We start from the raw sequence: 9,493 nt of genomic DNA, 5'->3' as shown, positions 1-9,493 counted from the left end.
AAATAAATAAAGATGTCATCATCATTTTAGCCGTTATCTATACACACAGAGAGAAACACACATACAATATATATCCATCTAACGAAGTTGATTTTGAGAATCACACACAGTCAGGCATTTAAATCTTAAGCCTTTTCTTCCCATTCTTTTGGATCACTGTTGGTAATTCTTTCCCCAACCTTAAGATTAGATGGCCTGTTTCTCTTCCATATTTATACAGTAGTTCTGTCTGGCTAGAATAGTACTGATTCCCACCTTGTGAGCTTTAGTTCTTGGAGTGGGCTGTAATATCCTGTAATTGTATTTTCATCAAATTTGTAATGAATTTTGATTAAAAGCATGTATACCAGTGGTGAAATCCATTTTTTTTACTACCAGTTCTGTGGGCGTGGCGTGGTGGGCATGATGTGGCTTAGTGGGCATGGCAGGGGAAGGATACTGCAAAATTCCTATTCCCTCCCCACTCCTGGGGGAAGGATATTGCAAAATCTCAATTACCACCCCACTCTGGGGCCAGCCAGAGGTGGTATTTGCCGGTTCCCCAAACTACTCAAAATTTCCACTACTGGTTCTCTGAACTGCTCAAAATTTCTGCTACTGATTCTCCAGAACCTGTCAGAACCTGCTGGATTTTACCCCTGATGTATACATATCAAAAATGTGTATGAAAACAGGCTGTGCCGGGCGTGCCCCATGACTCTGATGTTGCAAGTCTTGATTGGTTTAAAGATCTGATTCCCAAAAATATCACACTAAACAAGGATTTTTAATAATGGTTTGAATGTGGTGAAACCAAAATTGTTTCCCTGCACCTTTTATAATTGCAACCTTTTCCTTCTCACAGGGACCAAAAATGTACTAATTGTTGTCCAAAAATTGAGATAACAGAACAATGAGAAATCTCCTTTTCTAGAAGTTCTAGCAAATTCTCCTATTATCCAGCAAGGGAAAATTATGTCAGGGAGAAATTGCATTGGCCATGCTGATGATATTTACAAGTTGGGACTAATGATTATGATATGGGGAAAAAGGATGGATTAAGAATGGTTTGGTGGTGCTCAAAATGAAATTCAGAATGTTCCACGTATATTATAATCAAAAGATCTGGATTACATGATTCATGTGTATCAATACAAAAAAACAGTATTATTTAGGATTGTTTAGGATAATAAATTGCTTTAAATTCTTAATTATATTTCCCTGCATAAGTCTGAATCATAAGATTTTTGAGTTTTTAATTTATTTGCTGAATATTAAATACAATCAAAGTTATAAAATCATTTTTCTATTCTCTATGGAGATTCTCAGGCATCCAGGTCATAGTTGTTCTAAAGGTGCTTTTTCAAGAGGCAACTGGACTTCCTGGTTTTTCTTTGAAGATGTTTCACTTCTCATCCAAGAAGCTTCATTAGCTCTGACTGGGGATGGCGGTAATGGAAGAATTTATACACCTAGCAGGCAACTGGTCATTTGCATTCTTTTACAGAGTCATTGAGGCCACCTGGAGGTTTATCTGTGTCATCAGGGTCACCTGAGTACTGCAAATGGGTGTGGAGCCTTCTTGGAACTGTTGAAAGGGCTGTGTTGTAAACTGGAGATAGATGATGTCATATTTCCCCACCCCACCCCTCTGTTGAGAGAGGGCTGTTCAATTTTGACATAGATGGCTTCTTTGACTCCTTTTTCAAACCAGCAGTCCTTTCTGTCCAAAAGGTGGACTTTGCTATCTTCAAAAGAGTGGCCTTTGTCTTTTAAATGCAGATGAACTGCTGAATCTAGTCCTGATGGGTTTGTTCTCCTATGTTGTGCCATGACTCTCTGCACTGTACTGCATATATCACGTTGCTCTGGGTGTTATATCCTTGGGGTGAACAAGCTTCTACCTTAAGTGTATTCTTGGGTTTGAAGTGTGCATGTATGTTGTGTTGGCTGAAGATCCTCCTGAGCTTTTCTGATATTCCTGCAATGTACGGAATGACAATGTTGCTTTATTGTTTATTGTTTTCTTCTTTGTCTGTTATGGAGCAGCTCCTGCTGGGTCATTTTTGGGATTTGATGAAGGCCAACTTGGAATAGCCACACATTCCAAGGGCTTCCTTGATGTGTTTTAGTTATTTTTCTTTCCCATCTTTGCTAGTTAGGCAGGTCTTCAGCTCAGTAGTGTAGGGTTCTTATAACTCCCATTTTATGCTCCAGTGGGTGGTGAGAATCAAAATGTGAATATTGATCTCTGTGTAGGGGTTTTCTGTAAACTTCAATGTTAAGGTTTCTGTCTTCCTTAATGTGTACTGCTTTCTATTCCTTCAAAATGGAGTCCTTGAATTCTTCTCTATGATTTTGGATTGATTGATTAAATGATTGATTTATGTCTGCCCAGCTCATATGATGACAATATGCATCTCACAACAATCCATTTTTTTAAAAAAAACAGTTAAAAACAAAGGCTGTTCCAAAGGACTAGGCTAGCCAGTGAGAAGTGGCAACATTTAATGAAGGAACCTGGAATGCACCCACCTTATCTAATCTAGAGCAGAGGTCTCCAACCTTGGTCCCTTTAAGACTTGTGGACTTCAACTCCCAGAGTTCCTCAGCCAGCTTTGCAGATGCACTCAGGGAGACCAATCAGAAAATAACCTGGTACAGTGATATATAGGACTTTGAAGATGACTACCAGCATCTTGAATTTCACCCAGAAAGCAACTGAAAACCAGTGCAGCTCATGCAGTGGTGGGTAAACTGTGGGGAAGCCAAAACTGTGTCAGCCAAGGCATTCTCAATTAGTTTTAACCTCATATTGCATTAATCCAAACAGGAGGTAACTAAGCATGGGAGACTGTGACAAAAAGCATGATCTGTATCTAAGGACAGAGGATATATTCTGCCTTTGAGATGGAATATTTTCTTCTGGTGAACATTTTTTCCTTTGGAAAGAAAACAAACACAGAAACTGGAAGAATGAGCAAATCCTAAAGTCTGATCAAAAGCATAATCAGAGTCAATGAGAGAGATTTTTATTCTTACCAGTTATTCATTTTTTATTTATATCAATTTCAAGCTGATTCCCTTCCAATAATATACTCATATGATGTAATGTTTCTAACATGGTTATATGTTGGAGTATAAACAACATGAGTCATATGAGGCAGGACTCGTCTTTAGTGAGTTTGGAGTCCTTGAAGAGGGAATGATAATTAATAATGCTTTTACAAATGTCCCTTTTTCCTTACTTTGTTCTATTGTGAACTTAGTTGCCATTTTGTCTCATCCACTCTGTTGAAGATAAACCAAAATAAAAAGAAAATGAAAGATTTACACATTTCTTTCCAAAATCTTAGTCAGTATGTGTTCACTAAGATTTGGGAAAATGTCTTCAGTGAAAGAGAAATTTTGTTTCTTTAGAGAAATACCATAGACAGACCATTCACAGCATATGAATGTACTCAATTGTTTGCTATTCCTTTTTCTTTTTGTAATAAAGTATATGTACAACAGTTTTAAATATTTACAATGCCAGACTGAGGTATAGTGAGATGAGGAAGTGATGGCTAGTAGCAAATGGTGAAAAATAATCTTTCTATTATCTTTTAAGAGACAAGAACAAAATGCCTTATTTCAACTCCAATTTAAATATTCCCTCAACAGTCTGGATAAAATTCTTCTTTCATCCAGATTTCTAAAGAGAATCTCTAGTGTAAAAAGCTATCAGAACAGGAAACATACATAGGCTAAATGGTTTTGCACTCAAATCTTTCTCAAAAGGGAGTAGAAGGACAGTAAAGAAGATTTGCTCCAAATCTGCAAGAAATATTTAGATGGTTTGATCCAACTGACCTTGGATCAGTTGAATTGATAAGAAGGCTAACTAGCTAAAAAAAATAAAATAGACAGAAATGGGATGGAAATCAGGGATCTTTTTCTTTCAAACACATGTAATAAAATAAGGGTTTTCAAAATCATTTGTAATGGAAAGGGGGAATTTGAAAATCCTGCCAAAATGATGAGCAGAGGAGATGGAGCAGATTCAAGGTTTAACAGCATTAACAGAAAGAGAGAATTGAGATCATGTGAAGTATTAGTACCACTTTTTAAATCCTTAGTAAGACCACACTTAGAATACTGCATCCAGTTTTGGTGGTCACCATATTATAAAAAAGATGTAGAGACTCTGGAAAGAGTGCAGAAAAGAGCAACAAAGATGATTAGAGGGCTGGAAACTGAAACATAGGAAGACTGGTTGCAGGAAGTGGGCATGTCTAATCTAGTGAGAAGGACTAGGGGGTGACATGATAGGAGTATTTGAGGGTCTGCCACAAAGAAGAGGGAGTTGACCTAATTTCCAAAGCACCAGAAGGCAAGACAAGAAACAATGGCTGGAACTAATCAAGAAGAGAAACAACCTAGAACTAAGGAGAATTTTTTTAGCAGTGAGAACAATTAACCAGTGGAATGGTTTGGCTTCAGAAGTTGTGTGTGCTCCATCACTGGAGGCTTTTAAGAAAAGATTGGACAGCCACTTGTCTGAAATGGTATAGTGTCTCCTGTTTGAGCAGGAGGTTGGACTAGAAGATCTCCAAGGTCCCTTCCAATTCTGTTATTCTGACGTGAGAGATCACAAATAGTATGTGAGAAAAGACTGCTGAACTGTCCTTGTATCTGTAGTTTAGTTCAATGTTTCTCAACAATTTGAAGATATATGGACTTCAACTCTTAGAATTCTGGGAATTGAAGCCCACACTTCTTCCAGTTGGTGAGCGTGAACAACACTGGTTTATTTCATCAAAATTTCATTTTTTATCTGGGCAGCTAATTTTCAACACTATTTTAGTGAGCTTCCTGAAAAAAAGAGCCCAAAAGAAAGTGCTTCAAGCATGCATGTGATAGACAGGGTTAGGTCTTTTCAGCTTCCTAAGCATGATTTATTAAAATGGCTATATTTTATTCACAACATAATATTTGATTGTGATAGACGAGACAGCATTTAAAAGCCTAGAGCTGATGCCATGCATTCGCCTGAGCTTTGTTCTCTTCATATGTAGAATAATCAGGTCTGTGGCTTCTTGATTTAATAGTGCTAAAATACTCAGAAGAAAGATATATTTGCTATAAATTGCTATTGTCAGCCTTGTGTTATATATTTTCCTAAATATATATAATAATTGGGGGAAAATATTCCAGAAGGGCGTTTTACATCCTTGAGGTAAACAATTCCTATTTCCTGAATTTTTGCAAAATAATCAGCTCCTTTTAACATTCTTAACAAATTATTTTCTCTGATAACACCGGAAATTGAACTATTCTAGCTGTTCCTTGAAGAAAGAGAATCATAAAGTGTTGGGGGCAGGGTGAGCAACTTGAAATACTTGCAAACATCCGAGATGTTCTGATTAATGGGGATATTATGTTGCTCTGTTTTAGAATTCCCCAGATTAATCTGCTTCACTTTAATTACACTGATTAGATTAAGCAGGTCTATGCTTGTCTGCTGCCTCCCACATGCATACAAACACCAAAGAATAAACAAAATTCAAAAGATATTCTAAAAAAATTACAATTATGCATGTTGCTCATATGGATTGTGTTCATAAAATACATAGATGAAGAACTGCAAATAGGCTCAAGAGAGATTTACAATCCTAAACACATTTTCTTAGAAAGAAATAGATGGATAGATCTGCAAACATTGATAAATGGGACTTAATTTAGAAAGTAGCCATGGGTGGGAGAAGAAACACGTCTGTTTTCTGTTAAATCAAATGTTGAAACAGCTACAAGGATAATAAAACTCAAATTAACAAAACAGCAAAGATTGAAATAGTGGAGTCCACAAGATTTCCTCTTGACCACTTGATTCTTTGCAGATATGTCCTGACTAGACAATAGACAAAAGATTCTTCTGAATAATATTTTCTTACGTAGTTAAGCTAATTATTCTATTTGTATGAATAAATGAATGAAATGTGACTCTAAACAGTAAGCAAAACAAGGAGAAGTCCATAGGAAAGGAAGGAAGGAAGGAAGGAAGGAAGGAAGGAAGGAAGGAAGGAAGGAAGGAAGGAAGGAAGGAAGGAAGGAAGGAAGGAAGGAAGGAAGGAAGAAAGAACACCTATTAGGAAAAGCAAATTAAGATTTACTGTATACTGTATGTTTACTGTATGTTTTTTGTGTTGTACTTATTGTGTCAAAGAATTTTTTTTACTATTATTACTATACTTTGGATACATTTTGTGCAGATCCAATTCTCTATAGAAGACTTGAAGGTATAAAAAAGAAGGACCAGCAGAAAGGTGGATGATCTCAACAACTGTAACAGTTGAACCTGAAGGACCATGTTAGGGATAAATCATTATAAAAAAGAAACTACCTAAAGGTAAAGGTTCCCCTCGCACATATGTACTAGTCGTTCCCGACTCTAGGGGGCAGTGCTCATCTCCATTTCGAAGCTGAAAAGCCAGTGCTGTCTGAAGATGTCTCCATGGTCATGTGACCGGCATGACTAAATGCCAAAGGTGTATGGAACACTGTTATCTTCCACCAAAGGTGGTCCCTATTTTTTCTTCTTGCATTTTTATGTGCTTTCGAACTGCTAGGTTTGCAGAAGCTGGGACAAGTCCCTATGAGGTCCCTAAAAGTCAATTCTGACATGATAGCACATGATCAATCAACCAATCAATCAATTTTAAAAAAATCTTTTTTTCCATTGAAACTAGGAGACAAGAGATTCTGAGTTTTTTAAAACTTATTTTGTGGTGATATTACAAATCAGAAGCAGCTGTTTCATATCACTGCCTGCAAACATTTCAGGCCAGAATGTCTGTGGAGGTTCTCAGTCAATCCAGGTCATGGTTGTCCCAAAGGTGATTATTCAAGAAGCAACTGGACTTTCTGATTTTTCCTTTGAAGACATTTTGCTTCTCATCCAACAAGCTTCTTCAGCTCAATTCTCAATTCTTCAGGCCAGAAGAATTAAAGAAGAAAAGAAAAACCATTTGGTTAGTGTGTGAAAAGACCTTTAGAAACAACCAATGGTTGAGTATTTCTATAACCTTTGATGACAAAAACCTTGGTCTAGTTGAGAAGAAGGAATTTTTGAGGTCCTCAAACAACAGTTGGGACAACTGGGAGTACATGAGGGGACATGGCTGAAAGTGGGATGCAGGGAACAGACTTTTAAAAACCTTGTTCAACTTGTGCAAATGAAGTGGCAGCATTGTTCAAACTTACTTTGCACTTTTCTCCTGATTTTACATGTGCAAGCCTGCAGTGGATAGTTGCTGTATCAACAAAGTTTGAGAATCCCCATAATGCAGATATTAAAATTTAATTAAGGACTGAATGAACATGCATGAAATAATTAGTTTTATTCAGGTGGAATTGCGCATAAAATATTTATTATTTTAGAGAATTGTTGTACGTCACAGTTGGGGAACCACTGTGGTAACTTTCTTTTCACCAGGTCCAGGATGATAATGAAGTCCAGAATTCCTTCTCAAACTGGAAAGCAATCAAAGAAGTTATTCAAATGTGACTGGCATGGAAGCTATTAAACCAATGTTTCTTGTCTCCTTTCTTTTATTCAAGAGGATATTTTCATAGGGTTGCTTAACTCAAGAATTAAAAAGAAAAACCTTTCACCAATGAAAAAAGTTACTAAGTAGGGTAGTTGCCTTTGTATATGGAAATAAGTAATTTCCTCCTCACAGAATTGATGTGGTTTCAGCCAAGCAAAAGCAACATCCAGACTAGTGATTTGTAGGATAGCCATCCAACAGGGGTGGGTTGCTGGGGATTCGCAGGGGTTCGATCTAAGATTCTGTGCAGTTCAGAGAACCCCCAAATCCCACTCCTGGCTGGCCTCACCCTGCCAACCCCACCCCTCCCAGGAGTCCCTAACGCAACCCATTTTGGATGCAGGTAAGTGCAGGCCACACGCAGAGGCTCAGGGAGGGCAAAAAATGGGTCTACCAGAAGTTTGGGAAGAGGGCCTCCGGAGCATGGGGAGGCTGTTTTCACCCTCCCAGAGGCTCAAGGAAAGGCCCACCATGGCCACGCCCACCCAGCAATCAGGCAGAGAACCCCTTGCTAAAAGTTTTGAAGCCCACCCTTGCATCCAGCCATTGTGCTAGACAGATTTTACATCATTTCAGTGATGGCCAGGTGATGCTAGGAAGACAGTTGATGTTGCTAGTGCAGCAATTAACATGTCCTCGTGATGATGTTAAACAATGGGTCCAGATTTTTGGTTCCCATGGGCTTTCAAAGCTTGCAAGAGTTTGCACTTTGTATGGCTTAAAAGCAGAAAACAAAAACAACTGCAGATTTATTGATCCCAAGCTGCAAACCCCTCAGGAATATGGATAGATCAGAAAATATAAATTAAGTAAAACCTGAATAATTTATTACAGTACCAAGTTCTAATCTCTCCAGAGGAATGCACCTCTGCTTTGTCTCCCACCATGCAGAACTTATTGGACCATGAATAGCTATACCCATAAAAAAGTAAAGGAGAATTTTTATTGATTATTATACAAATACACATGAACATTTTTTGAAGGATATTTATTTAAGTCAGCTTTCGTGAAATATTACAGACTAAAAAAGAGCAAAGAATATTTTTGTGGAAATAATGAATTTCAAGTTCTCCATCTAGAGACCTGATCTTTAGAACGAATGGATTTAAACTATTTTTTCTATTCATATCAAGTAGAAATTTGAGCTATTCGTTCAAATATAGTAGATGCCTGAATTGTGCTTTATTTATATTTAATATCCCCAAACCTGAATGTCATTACTGAAAAGGCATAGAACTCTTCTACTGTAGCTGCTGTCCATTTTTAATGTATGTTTCCTTTGATTCACCATTAACTGACAGCTGACCCAATACAGTAGATGAAACTGGAGTGGTATTTAATATAATGAATTCCCAACCATCAAGAGCTTGTGGTTTTTTAATCTGGACATTTTATTATCAGAAAGCGCCTTTCTAATGATGATCTTACTAAATCTAACTAGTTTAATTTGGAGGCACCATTGTGTCTAATCTTCTTGTGTAAACAGATATTAAGTGATTAATAACTCTATACATTTTAAATTATAACAGGTGATATTACTAAAAGGCTATGGGTAAGGATGCCAAATAGATATGGCTAAATTCTGAGGCTCTCATAAACAAACAGAGACTTTAAATTTTCTGGAGCTTTGAGTACAATTCAACTGCAGAAATCCTGCATTCAAACCATAAGCACTTAGTATAAGGGACAATGTCTAAAAATGATAAAGTAATATTGCATCACAAACCCTGGTCTTCTAGACTTGTTATAAACAACCATATCATTTTTAAAAATCCATATAAATTACACAAGAGAGCAAAGGAAGTGATGAATGGCTAAACGTTCTTAAAATCTGCAACTTTCCCATATATAGGCCTCCTTTATTTGTTATTTGTTTGATATTTGTACCTCACCTTTATTATTTTTTACAAATAACTCAAGGCAGT

The 9,493-nt window shown here is 37.1% G+C and overlaps 1 pseudogene; it reads right to left on the bottom strand.

Annotated features, from left to right (window-relative positions):
• Positions 1–1,589: 1,589 nt before the first annotated feature.
• LOC131194045 (uncharacterized) overlaps positions 1,590–9,493 on the bottom strand; it is a 28,534-nt pseudogene continuing 20,630 nt past the window's right edge.

The sequence above is a fragment of the Ahaetulla prasina genome, chromosome 1 (genome assembly GCF_028640845.1).
Source record: "Ahaetulla prasina isolate Xishuangbanna chromosome 1, ASM2864084v1, whole genome shotgun sequence".
Classification (NCBI taxonomy): domain Eukaryota; kingdom Metazoa; phylum Chordata; class Lepidosauria; order Squamata; family Colubridae; genus Ahaetulla; species Ahaetulla prasina.
Note: the sequence above shows the minus strand (reverse complement) of the source record. Positions and strands in the feature narration are given on the sequence as shown.